The sequence below is a fragment of the Mus caroli genome, chromosome X (genome assembly GCF_900094665.2).
Source record: "Mus caroli chromosome X, CAROLI_EIJ_v1.1, whole genome shotgun sequence".
Lineage (NCBI taxonomy): Eukaryota > Metazoa > Chordata > Mammalia > Rodentia > Muridae > Mus > Mus caroli.
The window spans coordinates 93,268,334-93,274,333 of NC_034589.1; the positions used below are offsets into that span (position 1 = coordinate 93,268,334).

Here is a 6,000-nt window from a genome sequence, read left to right on the forward strand (position 1 = left end):
CTCCAGTAGAAAGACAGGGCATCAAATGGAGGGATGGGGCTGCCATCCCACAGTCAAACACTCTGACCCAGAATTGTTCCTTTCAAAAAAAAAACTTCAGGGACAAAAATGGAGAAGAGACTGAGGGAAAGGAGGTCCAGTGACTGGCCCAAATTGGGATCTAGCTTAAGGGGAGGCTCCAAGGCCTGACACTATTACTGATGCTATGGCATGCTTACAGATAAGAGTTTAGCATGGCTGCTCTCTGAGAGGCCCAACAAGCAGCTGAACAAGTCAGATGCAGATACACCCAACCAATGGACAGACACCAGGGACCCCTGTGGTTGAATTAGGGAAAAGCTGGAAGAAGCTGAGGAGGAGGGTGACCCCATAGGAAGACCAGCAGTTTCAACTAACCTGGATCCAGGAGAACTCTCAGACACTGAGCCACCAATCAAACAGCATACACTAGCTGATTCGAGTCTACTGACACATACATATACATCAGAGAACTGCCTGGTCTGGCCTCAATGGGAAAAGATATGTTTAACCCTTGAGAGACTTTAGGTCCCAGGGAGTGGGGAGGCCTTGTGAAGTGGGGGTAAGGTGGGGACATCCTCTTGGAGATAGAGGAGGAGGTATGAGATGAGGAATTGTGGGAGGGTGGACGCGGAGGGAGGTAATAACTGGACTGTAAAAAAAATTAAAAATAATTTACTGTAGTTTCATGAGTCTTACCTAGGCTGGTGTATGCAAAATACTTGATGTAGAGACCCACATCTGGCGAAATTGGCACTTGGTATAAATGAGCTATCTTCTGGGGGAGAGAACAAAGACTGCTGAAAATTACTCTTCAAGGACATCGTGTCATCTGACTTTTCCTATCTGCTCCGGCAACCTTCAGTCCTACCCAAGTTGAAAGCTCTACTGACTTTGTGGTTTGGGTTTTGTTGCTGTTTATTTTCTTCTGTTGTTGCTTTGAGATAGGGTCTTGCTCTGTGGTGTAGGCTGGCCTACGGCTCCCGAACGCTGAAGTCATGGGCATGAACTACCTACCATACCTGGCTCTACTGAGTCATGAAAATTATTAAAGTGTCTCAATGAAAACAGTTTCTCTGACTGAGCCTTACTTTTTCCCTATTTAGATTAGAGAACTCTGTAGACCTTCTCTGGCTATAACATCTGGGAGAACAGGAGACTATGGTAATTTACCAACAGCAGGAGCATTGGCACACACTCTCAATTCCAGCACTGAAGAGATAGAGAGGTAGGAGGATTGCAAGTCTGTGGGTAACCTTGGATACATAGTGAAGTGTCTATCCAACTAACTAACTAAATAAATAAATAAGCCCCTCTGCTGCAAATTTTGTTTGATGCTCCTCCTTTCAAAAAGGTAGAATCTAAATTCAATTTTCCTTCAGACTTGCTCCTAATAAGCATAGAAACCTGATGTGACATTAGGCAGTTTGGAAGATTAGGTTCTTAGAAGCAGGCTTCCTTGTTTTGAGCTTTCTTTTTTACAAGGAAGTCACTGGCCATGTAATGGCGACACTACCATAATATAGCTTGAGGACAGGGTTTTGTGGTGAGGTCGTAAGTCTTCTGTCCACAGCATGGAAAGGAGTCCCTCTGGAAGCAGACCGTCCATCACCATTCAAGCTTGAGATGACCACCGAGTTGGTTCTATCTCAAGTGCAGCCACATGATAGGTCCTTAACCATAATTCCCAGCTGAACCACTCCCAAATCCTTAACTGACAGAAATTGTCAGATAACAAACAATTACAATTTTTAGTGATGGTGGAGCTCGTGGTAGGATGCTTGTATAACATGAACCACTGAATAAGGTCCAGCCAGGCCCTCAATTAAATTTACAGTACTAAGAAAAAAAAATACAAGCATCAGGTGGTTAATACGAGCTCTGTGGTTAGGAGCATTTTCTGCTCTTGCAGAGGATCTAGGTTCACAGCGCCTACCTGGCAGCTCACAACCATCCATAAGTCTACTTCCAGGGGGATCTGAGGCTCTTGTTGGGCTTCTGTGGGTACCAGGCATGCACAGGGTACACGCACACTCAGGTAAAACACTCATAGATATACAATAAATAAATCTTTAAAAAATACCACAAAACAACTAGGTTTGTTGTATTTGAATTTTGGAGACATCTCTTACATCTTACACAGTAGTAGTAATCTAGAACTACCTGGAAGTGGGATGCTATAATAATAAACATCTACAATTTTGAGACTAGTTGAAGAATTAGGCAGTTGGCAGAAGCTGGGCTAATGAATGGTTATATTTTCTTGAGCATATTGTTAGTAGTAGTCTGAGCTTTGAGGAGACTGCCAATAAGGGTACAGATATAGGCAGAAAAAAAAACTAGTTAATGAAAAACAAGGGAATGCTGTGTTACTTAGTAACTGGAAGTTTAGCATCCTTAGCTGAAACTTTTTGAAAAGGAGGAAATGTGTCTGATGAGATGGATGGTCCAGCTAGAGAAACGTCCTGCCAACTGCCTACAAGGTGCTGCCTGCTTTCTTCCCACTGCAGATAGCAAACTATGCAAGGACAGAGAGAACACCAATGGAGGACCATGCAGCTGGGAGTATGGATACACTGTCTCTGAAGATGCATTCCTAGATCCTCCACGTGGTGAACAGTGCTAAAATAAGAAATGGCTTTGAAACAAACATCAAATCCAGGGCACTCTCAGGAAGATGTGGCCTAAAACTAAAGCCAAAGGTCGGACTGTAAAATCTTTACCACTAAACCCATAAGAGGATCCAAGGTTGTGGCTCTAAGACTCAAGTCAGTTGGGTACTTAAGAAGCTTAAAGCCATTGTTCTTCAGTGATATCTGCCAAAGCCTCAGGTGAGGAGGGATTTAGCTCAAAGATTTTTTTTTTCCGGTGAAGCTTTGGTGTAATAGACTAAACCTTAATGTGATTCACAGAGTTTTAAAGACAGCTATACTTAGAAAATTGTTCCAGCATGGACTAAAACGGATAGAGACTGTATAAAAAAAGAAGAGACCATGGGCTGCTCAAACTGGTGAGACTAAAGCTGAAATAATCACATGCTGTTGCAAACACGGATGCTTTTTTGCTTGGAAAGGAAAGATGAGCCAGAGGATGTACCCGAGAGCCCAGGGACCAGAATCAGGCGCCGTGGCTAATTATTTCCAGGCAGAAGAAGTACAACCTGAGCCAGGACCTTTCCATATTTCCTCAGGGGGTGTTCAGAATCATTCTCCTTTTAAAAAGTACTTTATTTTATTTATGTACGACTATGCATACTGCATATGTCTGGGGGTACACAGAAGCCAGAAGAAGGCATCACATCCTCCAGAAGTGGACTCATGGGCAGTTCTGAGCTGTCTGATGTGGGTGGTGGGCACTGAAGTCAGGTCTTCTGCAAGAGCTGCAATAGCTTTTCTTTCCAGACACACAGTGCTTCCTTCCTTCCTTCCTTCCTTCCTTCCTTCCTTCCTTCCTTCTTTCTTTTCTTTTCTTTTCTTTTCTTTTCTTTTCTTTTCTTTTCTTTTCTTTTCTTTTCTTTTCTTTTCTTTTCTGTGTGTGCCTGGCCCACCATTTGGGGGTAGTGGAGGTGAAGTCCAGGATGTTGTACATTCTAGGCAACTGAACTACATCCCCAGTCCTTTTTCTAGGGCAAGATCTCACCATATACTTCTGGCTGACCTTTAACTCAAGGCCATCCTCCCTGATTCTGGGATCACAGGTGTGTTCTGCTATGCCCACTTCTCCACCCCATTTTTGTTCAATAATAGTCAGTGAAGTTATCCTCTGTCTTGGGGCTGATAATTTGTTCATAGGTCATCAGGTTGAGATTTCTACTTAAAATTTACTTAAAGAGGAGAGCCGTGTGTGTGTGTGTGTGTTTGTGTGTGTGTGTGTGTGTGTGTGTGTGTGTGTGTGTACCTTGCTGGAGATGACGAAAATCTTTGAACTGCTGCTGTGATTGGAGGACTGCAATAGTTTAGAAACATGTCTGTACTTTCCTTTCTATTTCTTTCTTCATAAGGCAGATGCAGATTTCTCCTCACTTGGAAGTGAGCACTTGTTTTGTTTTTGTTTTTATTTGTGTTTTTGTTTTTTTAGATTCATTTATTTATTTTTATATATGTGAGTACACTTGCTGTCTTCAGACACACTAGAAGAGTGCATCAGATCTTATTACAGATGGTTGTGAGCCACCATGTGGTTTCTGGGAATTGAACTCAGGACCTCTGGAAGAGCAGTCACTGCTCCTAACCACTGAGCCATCTCTCCAGCCCGGAAGTAACATCTTGTAACATCTTGCTTCTGATGTGTCTGGTAAAGACAGACTGGGTAACCTGTTTAACCGTGATTTCAGAGAACAGGTCATAGAGATTGCCATGCAGGCTGCTCTGTACTCTGCATTAGATGTTTCACTCCAGGAGAAGTTTTGTTAGTGGTGGTCATGGTGGTGGTGGTTTGTTTGAGACAGGGTTTTATTCCATAACCCAGGCTGCTATAGAATTTTTTTTCAGTCTTTCATGTGATTTTATTTTCTCCCTTCAACCATAATAATATGATATCCAAATTTTATCTTAACTGGTGGGTCTCTAAACACAGGCTTATCCATCCCACTTACAGGCAAGGCAAATGCTGCTTCTTGAAATGGCCCCACCATGGATCCTCTATGATCATCCAACCCAAGTCACCCCCTTGTCTGGCTTTATCTTCACTGTATTGTGTGGCCACTTCACTGAATCTCATCCCAGACTTTAACTTTTCCATGGCTTCCATGATTTTTCCATGTTTTTCACACAGAATGTGTCTGACCTTTACTGCATTGCCACCACCTTTAGGACCCTGAGACTTCTTGTCAGCACTGTCACTCCCAGAGGCTGCACCTCTGTGAAGGGTTGAAGTTTCCTGGCAACAATCATTTGGCTTGGCCATTATGGAAGCAGATCCTCCAGTCCCATTCAAGCCTATAGCCCTTGCCAAAATCCTCACTCCAGCATGCAAGTAGCGTGAGTTATAACTTCCCACCTAAGCCGCTCCTGATTTTTGCCCCATAAAATGGTTTGTAAAGATATTTTGATTTAGGGGGTCATCTGTTTTCATCCAGTAATACATACTGAATATGGCTGAAGTGGGGTCAAAGGGATATTTCAATACTCCACTGCAGCTCGGCTGGCAAATCCCTTCTTCCTCCAAGTGCCCTGGTGCCTCTGTGGCTATGCCCAAATGGTTTTGGATGAAGTACTCTTTGACACTTAGTTGAAAGGCTCTACAGACACCAGGTCTTAAAGTTCTTAGAGAGGATGAAGTAGTTAGTGTAAGATTTGTTAGGTAAGAATTCCCTTTAGGCAGGTTGGCCTTCTTCTCTTCTCTTCTCTTCTCCCACTTCAACTAAGCATAAGATATCTAACACTGTATATAATTTTTGAGAGTATAGAAGATGCCCCTGAGGTACAGAAGTCATGACCTAACATTGACTTCTGTCTTTTCCCTCCATGATGAACAAGTTTGATATCTTACACACTTCTACCTAGAGCCATTACCCATCAGTAACAACAGATGCTCTCTCTGCTACTTGCCTGTTCCACTCACTGCTTCAGCTCTGTGAACTCCAGGATGGTGCTCTTCACTGATACATACTGCTCACTGAGACAGGGGAACAGGAAGGATTGCTAGCCTCATGAGAGCCTGGTATGAAAGCTGATCAGGCTTCCTTTCTGCTCCATGGTCTACCTTATTTTCACAAAAGCAACCTTGGTGCACACTAGTCAACCTGTCCCTGGCACTATTCCACATCTTCAGAATAAGAACCCCTCAATGCCTTCATGGTGACTAGGGAGGATATAAAGGTTCTTTTAGCTCCTGACAGGCACACAGACTTGAGATCATGTAGATGATATGTCTAGTGGTCACAAGGGACAAAATTATTCTAAGTAAAATAAGCAAGTGACAGATAGATTAGACAACACAGCATAATTACACTTATATGAGTCATGTATAATGAGATGCCAA

The 6,000-nt window shown here is 43.0% G+C and overlaps 1 pseudogene; it reads right to left on the reverse strand.

Moving 5' to 3' along the window:
• Positions 1-4,522: 4,522 nt before the first annotated feature.
• On the reverse strand, positions 4,523-4,923 carry LOC115030077 (annotated as a pseudogene).
• Positions 4,924-6,000: the final 1,077 nt, after the last annotated feature.